This window comes from Lissotriton vulgaris, chromosome 9 (assembly GCF_964263255.1).
Source record: "Lissotriton vulgaris chromosome 9, aLisVul1.2, whole genome shotgun sequence".
Classification (NCBI taxonomy): Eukaryota; Metazoa; Chordata; class Amphibia; order Caudata; family Salamandridae; genus Lissotriton; species Lissotriton vulgaris.
Genome location: NC_141697.1, coordinates 566,366,747 through 566,375,780, shown reverse-complemented (window position 1 = coordinate 566,375,780; position 9,034 = coordinate 566,366,747). Strand labels below are relative to the sequence as shown.

Below are 9,034 nucleotides of genomic sequence, written 5' to 3'. Positions count from 1 at the left end.
GGGCGAGGTTGTGGTAATGCTACAGAAGCCGACCCTCTAGCTGAGAAAACAGGTTTGAGCCTGACGTCCTGTTATTCAAAAAATAGTAATGCCCTTGTTTGATGTATCTGGTGCTGCCGTAAAGCACTCCAAGTTTGCGCTATATACAACTGAAAAACAAGTCTCTTTGAAGTTACATCAAAGGCAGTGAGGGGTTGTACTATTGCAGAGTTACGTTTTTTTCCCACTTTAAGGGTAATAAAAATGTGGTGCTTGATATGGACCCGTCTCGGCACCTGCTTTTAAAAACTGCCGATGCTGAGCACCGGCAGGACCTGGCCCACTTAAAGCCCCGCGTGACACTATAAGCTTTTAGTTGCTTGCAGTTTGATTACTTGTTTAGGTGATTTATTCTTGTTTTCATGAACAATAAAACAACATATAGCACAACTGAAAGGCTTGTCATGTAAAATAATCTCGTAATTTTTTTAAATAAAAAAAACATTGTTGCAAGGACTTGGCAACTATGTTTTGAGGCTACATTGTTCTTTTTTCAGTGCCATTTCCTTGCAGTAAAAAATGCTCTCGTTTGCCAAGGCTAGAGCTCTTATTGCCTCTATATGTTGTCTTTCTTTCCGTCACTAGTGGCTGGCAACCTAAGGACGACGAAAATGGCCATGCGCGCGTACTTGTCATTAGGCTCCAAAAATCGGCTCTTTAGCGGCTGGGGCATTCATTTCCGGGGCATATAGTTTGCCTTGTGTGAGGGGGTGGGACTTACTCTTTCTGGCCAATTGTTAGATTTAGCTTCGTTAGCGCCGCCCACAGCATGCCAGTCAGTTTACTCTAGCTTTCCAATTGGCACTCGGCACCCTCAATTTTTGAAGTGTTTCATAGAAGTTATTAAGGTCTTCGATGGGTAAACCGGGGACGGGAGGTAAGTGTTGCGTTCAGAAATCCCCCGCCTGCCTCGTGAGAGTTGTGTTCCCTGGTTGAAGCAGTGGTGATGCATGATATTTGGATTGTGCGCCGTGCGGTCTCGGACCATTCAATTCTTTATTGTTTTCCCTTTATTTCCTATTTTCCTTGTGTTTGCACTTTTTGCATTTGCACTCGCATTAAGCGGTAGATCCTCCTGGCTCTTTTCCCTGTATGGTAGATTCCCCTTGCACCCACCTTCCTTTACGTTGCATATTTATGCTGGTTTTATTTTGTTCCATCTTCATCTTCTCATGCCGCCGGTCCTCTATGTCTTCATCTTTTCTTTCGTTCTATGTAATTTTGTCGTTCTCCTTTTGTACCGTTTCTTCCCCTCATACCTTATTGTGTTGCTTCTCTCCCCTTCTCTCATTCATCTATCCTTCCTACTCTCATTCTTTACACAACAGTCTAAAGATTTCACCCTGGTGCTTAAGAACGGGCATGTGACCTACTCCTGCTTCTGCATACTTTAGTGCAGGGGTCTTCAACCTTTTTTTTTATTTATTTACTTAAAAGAGCTACTGCTGTTCAATGAAAACCATCATGAACTACTAATATTATCAGTGCTGTAATAGCGACAATAATAGTTTTTACATTGCTGGTCACCATAGGCAACATTGTTAGCAGTGATCTCCACAGTGCACCAGACAGGGGTGCCAGCTGTTGTGTAAAAAAGGCGTTATCACTTTGGAATGCCTTTACATGGCGAATACATAACAGCCACAGCGGCAATGCCTCTGGTACCAATTTCATAATATTAGTAATAAGATTCCCAGTGTCACCTGATTTATCACTCCAATATCCGCTTTAAATCTATTTTGGAAATTAGGAGGTCTGTAAAAATAACACATTTTAATCTCAACTTCACACTGTTGAATTTTAGTCAACATATATTAATTTAACCAAACAGAAACTTTCTAATTTAGTATTCTGGGCTGCACACAAGAGAGCTATTTACATGTAGGTGGAGAGCTACCAGTAGCCTGCGTTTAGTGTCTTGAGAACGTCCCTAGACCCCCAGGCTCAAAAGAAATACCCTACAGAATAGAGTGAACCCCCCTCGTCTACAGACACTGTTAGCAGTCTTTGACTTTAGTGCGATATCCTCGTGCATTCTGGTCGTTATAGACTTGTTTTTTTTGTACTAGTTAGACAAACACACCTGAAAACAATAATTTGTAGGTGTAAACTCTAGGAATGGATACAGTGTCGAAAAGGACCTGGACTGAAGTGGTCTCTCTGATGGTGCGCTCCTCAGCCTCATAACTTCTCAGAAACCCAGGCACGCTACTGCTCCATAAAGGTACAGGCTTAAGATTCCAAAGGTAAGGGGGAAATCTGGTTACAAAGAATACCCCCCAGTTGAGGTTTAGAAAGGTGCGTGAAGAAGGAAGCCTGAGCTATTCTGTTTAATGTTGAAGAGAACTATTTTTTTTAATTCCGTGATGCAGCCACCCTTCGTCATCCGTAATAAATAGGAATATCCATGGTTTGGCTACAACGTAATGGATGTGCACTGTTTATTCAGCAATGAAAAGGCACGTGGGCTATTTTGCTTCAGTAATATGAATGAACAGCAAGATGCCAGTACTGATAAACACTTTTCCTGTTTTAGGTCTCGGCTAGCGTGGCTGCGCACTTGCGCAGCTCGCTCGGCGAGATGTAATGTTTTTGAGGAGTTTCAGTAAAGGGCTTTAAGCCCACTCCTCTTTTCCATTGGCTGGCGTCACCGTTTATGCTAAACGGTGGCCAGCCATTGGAAAAGAGCTTTTTATAACGTATATTTTTGGCTTTTTCAGAAGGCCAACTTGGACGGGCTCGTCTGCCTTCCTCCCGTCGCAAACGTTTTCTTATCTTTATTGGACCATGTGTTTCAAACTCATGGCCCCATAAAGACAATCTCCGGCGAGATCCTCTTTCACTTTTGAAGCTCCTTGCACTGTGGTGTGAGTTGTGTTTTGATGCTTTCACTTTTGAGGCGTTATTTAACCCTGACTGCACAGTTTACCAACTGTCTGTTGTCTGAGGAAGGGTCTTGTGTGCTGTGGGTGATAGTGCACCGGTTGGCTTGTGAAATGTGTGTACTCTGCATGCACGTGTATTGTACATCGTCTTCCAGACCAGCCGTTTGGTGAATAGTGTGGTCGTGCATAAGCTTTGTTGAAAGAAAGTGCTCATGATTCACTTATCACGTGCATGTCGGTAGTTAGTTCTTAAGAGTAAGGGCCACTAGTGTACCTCGGTATATCGGCATTCATGGACCCTGTGGAAGGGGTTCAATAACGAACTCTCTAAAGTGTCAGACACAGGTTTTCACCAACACAAGTCCTCCGTGCCACTGGTGGATTTCAGGGCAGCGGTGGCCTGCTCCCTGAGGGGTATGCATGGTGTCTTCAGGGCATGGTTCCATTGCCCTACTCAGAGGTCATGTATAATAGCAGCGTAAAATGGTACACGCCTGGCACAAACTTTGGTTATGATTCGTTGCTATATCAAGTGGAAATAATACAGCTCCCGGGGCTGGTTTATTGCGTATTGGTCCCACACGCCGACGGTGCAGTTCTGCTCTGCCAGCACGGTTTCTAGGCTCATGATAACATGTTTACCCATGCACCAGATTAGAACGAAACATTGCACCCCCTCTGGCACTGTGTGCTAAGTAAGTGACTTAATATAGTGTCCTCAACCCCAGTGCACTATTGGAGCGGGAAGGGAAGCGCACCCAGCCCCCAGACCTCTGTGTCGTCACCTGAAGCTAGCCTGGCAGGGGTTGGGGAGTGCGCTCACACGGTCAACCTGTGACGTCACTCCACCACATTCCTTAGTGTCACAGGCACCGGTGGGTCCCGGGAATCTAGGCCCTGTTCCTGTTCAAGGAGGCGGGCAAACCTTTGAGGGTGGCTCAAGGAATACCGGGGTGCACAGCACACCTTTGTGTAGCATGCCCTCACTTTTTATCTTGTCTGAAAATCGTATGGCGCACACATCCTGCCGTCTTACAGATGTGATTCAGTCAGAGGTTCTGCAGTTTTCTGCTGAATTCCTCAGGCGTGTGTCGCTTGAAGGATGTGACTTCCTGTCAGCAGGATGACTCGGCGCAGCGCTGGAAGTGACTGATGAACGGTTTATTTAGTTCCTGTTAGTATAGATTACGCTTAGACCTGCATTTGTATATTGTTTTTATGACATCATGTTTCTATCTTCACCTTTACTGATCCGCCCAAAAGGATGCTCAGATGGAGAATCCGCTAGGAAGCAGTAATAATGTAGGTTGGCGCTACAGAAAGCAGATTAATAAAATATAGCAAGTGGCAGCCCAGTCATGTAGCGCTTCGTAAATCGTAATGATTTTGGTCCGCATGCACCGCTTGCTAAAAAGGACGGTAGGTGTTTGGTGTACCTTATGCTCCCTGAAGGCTTCAAGGCGTTTGTCACTTTTGTTGGAATGGTGCAGAGTGCCATATATGTGAGAATGGCTGCGAGACAACCTAGCAGGGAGAGATGCAACAGAAGAGGTAAGGGGCAGCAGGGTGAAATGTACAGGGTGGAGGGGGGGGGGAGAGGGGAATGTCCGGGATAGTGCAGAGAGCAGTTATAGCCAGCACGAGGAAAGCTGCGTTATGCGAGAAAGGAAGAAGGCGAAGGCACTCGTTTTCAGAAACGGATGGGGCGGCTGTTAAGTCTTGAACATTACTCTGTCGTTTTCCCTTCCTCTGTACCTCTTTTGAAAGCCTCTCCATGATATCTTGTATAGCGCTTAGAAGCTGCGGGCGTTGCTGTGCTTTAAAGAAGTGGTACCTCTGGGCGCTATAAGTACTCCCAGCAAAACGAATAGAAATAAAGTGCTGTGAGCTGTTGTGAGGTAACGTGCCGCACTGTGCAAGAGGCAGGGACTACATGAATCCTGGCCAACCTGGGTGGGATGGGGTGAACTGGGGTTAAAACTAGTCCTCATGCCAGGGCAGTCACTCCTCGCCTTAAGTCATTACTGTGACTTCCCCCTTCCCTTGGCTCCGTCATTGCCTCGCTGGCTAATAACTATCTCTCTCCATGCTTTCTTCCAATGCAGCACCTTTCTCACCTCTCCTCCCTTCCGTCTTTCCTTCCACTGCTCAATCCATTTGCCAGTCACCCTTTTTACTTCTTTCTGCATCCCGTGGATCTGCTGGCTCAGCGAACAAATGTGTGTACCTACTTGCAAAGATCTGTGTTAGGCCCCGTGGTCACAGGCTCAAATCCGTGCGGGCCGCTTGGCTCTTCAGCTTCCAAATGTCCATAAATCCTTTATAATTCATCAGACACTGCACCTAACCGTCCCCACTGCCCAACACATATCCCTGTACATTGAAAATGCAATAGGTCTCACCTTTGATTAAATTAAAGCCATTTGCTTTGCTAATGGTGTTGCAAAGCAAATGTCTTTAACTTAATGAAAGGCGAGACCTATTGCATTTTTAATGCATGTCTTTTTATAAGTACCACATTGAAGTCAAACAATGTATTTTTTTTGTTTTTTTTTGTCCTCATCTCACCTTTGGCACTTGCAAAAGAAAGACACCAACAACCCTTTATTCTCTCTTGTGCGTCCAGGGTCGGGGTCCTTGCTGCACCCGAAGCCGACCTGGCTACCCCTTTATCCCGGGGCCCGGTGTAATCATTGGACAATCTCGGAATCGGATACCAGCCTCAGCTCGAGTGCCCATTCCCAAAGTGGGAGCCAAACGATGGTATTTCTATTATATATAGCCCCCAACTCTAGCCGTGCAGTTTTTAGAACAGACTGTAGCCATTTATCATGCAGTGGGGGGGCTGGATCTTTCCACAGCATACAAATTTCTCTGCGAGCATTAATAATTAGAGTGAAAAATAAGGCAATCTGTTCCTCACTGAGCTCATTAGTAGTTTCCGAATCCAACCCAAATATTACCCTCACCCCATTCAAACCAATATTTACTTTTAAAACACTATCCAGTGTCTTTCCCACTTTTGTCCAAAAGGGACCAATCACAGGGCAATCATAGAACATGTGAATATCGTCCGCTTCTGCTGAATCACACCTTGGACACAAAGGGGGGGGACAGACAAACTTTGCTATTTTTTGGGCGTAAAATACAGCCTATTTAACACAAAATAGTGGTTCTTTTTCAATGAGGCCGACTTAACATACCTATATAAGAATTTAAGAGATCTTTCATAAAGCTCAGCAGCAGAGGCCTCAAAGACCGATGAACTCCATACCTGGTTTAAGTCAAACAATGTTACCACAAGACCTTTGTCTCTGTTTGAATCAATCAAGATTTATTTATCGACATAGTCATTTCTATGGATTATTGAGAATCATTAAAATTCATCCACATACCAAAATTTCTTTAGAAAACCACATATCTCTCATACCACCACCTGTAGCTGTTTTTCACACTCACTACTTCACTTTTTTACAATTCTACAATCATACCACACTCATTCCAGCAGCCTCACTACCATACTCACTAGAACACACAGACATTCAACAAGTAGCATGAACAATTTTTGAACACTTTTTAACACTTTTTAAACACAAGACCAAAGGTGAATTAATTTCAAAAACCTAATACAAAATTGAAAACAATTTGCATCAATGTAAACACTCAATTGGTCACAAATAGGTTGACGCGTTTCGAACACCCAAGCGAAATTAGCGGGGTTCTCCTCGGGACCATCGAGCAAAATTTGAACATAGATCAGCCGATCTATGTTTCTGCTGAGTATGGTAGTGAGGCTGCTGGAATGAGTGTGCTGATCCACCCCATTTCTTCAGTTTAGCAAAGAGGATGGCAGTAACCGGGCAAACTGTGAACGGAGAGTTCTTTTGGGACAGTATTCAACAATACTGTTAGACAAATAATTGGGCCCAGTCTTATAGAAAGCGGCATGTGCCACTGTCAGTGCCTTGAACATCATTTTTTTTTACCGGTAGCCAGTGCAATTGGTTACAGTAGTGGGAGACATGCTTGGTACGTTTAAACAAAAGACTAATTGCCATTTTCTGTGCCATTTGCTATCATTGCTGTAGGTTGTCTGGGACACCAAGGTGTTTAATGTTTGCGTAGTCAAGTCTGGAGAGCATTAATGCCTGGACTACAGTTTTCTGCGCTTCCCAGGATAGGAGGTTAAGACCACTTCTGATATCTGGAATTTGAACAATAAGTGAGTGTTAATGAGCACACCTAGGTTCCTGGCTACCTCCGTGGGAGGAACGGGGTAGGGAGATACAACTGTCTGGCCGTGCCCCGGAGCACCTGGGTAGTGGGTTGGCACCAAACAGCAGGACCTCCTTTTTCTACGGGATGCATTGGAGCAAGTTGGCCTTAAGCCATCCCATTACAGCTATTATGCAAGCTGCACATTTTGACCTAGATTCCAAAGTATTGCTGTCGTAGGTCGGCAGTAGCTGGGCATCATCTACATATGAAAGCACTTTGATACCAAATGATTCGATTAGGTGTGCCAGTGTCGTTATGTAAATATTAATAAGTGTAGGGCTCAGAGCCGAGCCCTGAGGCACCTCACACTTAAGAGAATCTTTGCCTTGGAGTAGTGGCTTCAGTCACACGGCCTGTTCTATGTGCTCCAAGTAGGAACTCAACTATGCTAGGGTCGTTCCCTCCACATCAATAGCTGCCAAGCGATGTTTCAGGATCTTATGTGAGATCGTGTCAAACGTTGTAGAGAGGTCTAATCAAATTAAGGCTCAGTTTTGGCTGGCATTCAGCGCAAATTTAATGGAGCTGTTATTTACACAAGCGCTGTCTCCGTGCTGTGGAGAGTCCTAAAGGCAGATTATGAGTTGTGGAGGAGAGTGAAGGAATTTAGATATACGGAAAGTTGAGTGTTTACAATCTTCTCAATAATCTTGGCAACCACAAGGAGCAAGGAGATAGGTCTGAAGTTAGCAAGGATTTCTGGGTCCACATTCAGTTTCTTAAGGAGGGAATGGTATTTGCCCTCTTCCAGGATGCAGGGACTATCCAGGATTTCAGTGTGGAAGCGAAGAGATCCTGATAGATTGAGCTTAGGATTTCCCCTATTTTCCTCACAGGGTGAGGAGGAAAGGGATCCAGAGAGGATCCTGATGTGCACTTGTCAAAAAATCCTTTGAGTTCACTAACAGTTGGAGGATTTAATCTACTTAGGTATTGTAGTAGGTACTGAATATGTGACAAAGATCATGCACCACAATGTGGAAAGAGCCCATGTGCGTCGCCACTACACTACAGAAGTGTGTGTGTGTGCACACGCCCACTGTACTGTATGTGATATGCCCCAAACAACATTTTACTTTTCTGTGGGCAAGGCTTGCATTCCAGATTCTGCATCAAACAAAGATGGTACCCTCAGAGCTTCTGATTAGTGGAGTTCCTTTCTACATGGTAAGTGGATGTTCATTGAGACTCGGTGAACTAGGGAACTAAGGATAGGCTATAATGGAGTCTCCTAGGCTCTGAGGGTCAGAAAGGGGACTTGAGAGCTAATGGATGGCGTATAAAGGGGTCTGAGAGCCACAGTGGAGGGGTTGAAGTTCTGTCAGAGCTCAAGTGAAGGTATAATGGGTAGAAGGTGTGCTTTGCTGGTAACTGAGAAGCAGCAAGATAGGTCGTAGGGCCAGCTAAGTTGTTGTTGCAAACATGAGCGATTAGAGAGAGTAGTAGAGTTCTCTGGAGTTGGCATGGTAGGGCTGAGGATCCTTGGGGGGGTGGGGTGGGGGGTGGGGTCGGTGAGCAGCACATGTTGGCGGTCGGTAAAGGCAGTCTGTGAAGGCTGGTGGAGTGAATATAGGGGCCAGTTATGGACTTTTAAAGTTTCAGATAAGGGTCTTCAGAGTTCTCTGCTGAGGGAGACTTGTTGCCTGCCTAAGGTAGATTGACGGTGTACAGGATGGACTGCTGTAGAGATGTAGCTCCTCTAGTAGCCTTGCAGTCCAACCTCTGTTGCAGTATAGGTGCCTGTGTTTGACAATACAGAAAATATCTCCATGTGATACATGCATGTTCAAGGGTCTCCTTTCACATACCTGTGAATGTTTTATGGTACTGAA

At 45.0% G+C, this 9,034-nt stretch overlaps 1 protein-coding gene across 1 annotated transcript in view; it reads left to right on the top strand.

Moving 5' to 3' along the window:
* The first annotated feature begins 806 nt into the window (after positions 1-806).
* Positions 807-9,034, top strand: part of TAF6L (TATA-box binding protein associated factor 6 like) — a 229,050-nt gene continuing 220,822 nt past the window's right edge. Inside the window, exon 1 of the mRNA XM_086938108.1 lies at positions 807-916. The gene's annotated coding sequence lies outside the window, so the exon portion shown is untranslated. The remainder of the gene's footprint in view (positions 917-9,034) is intronic.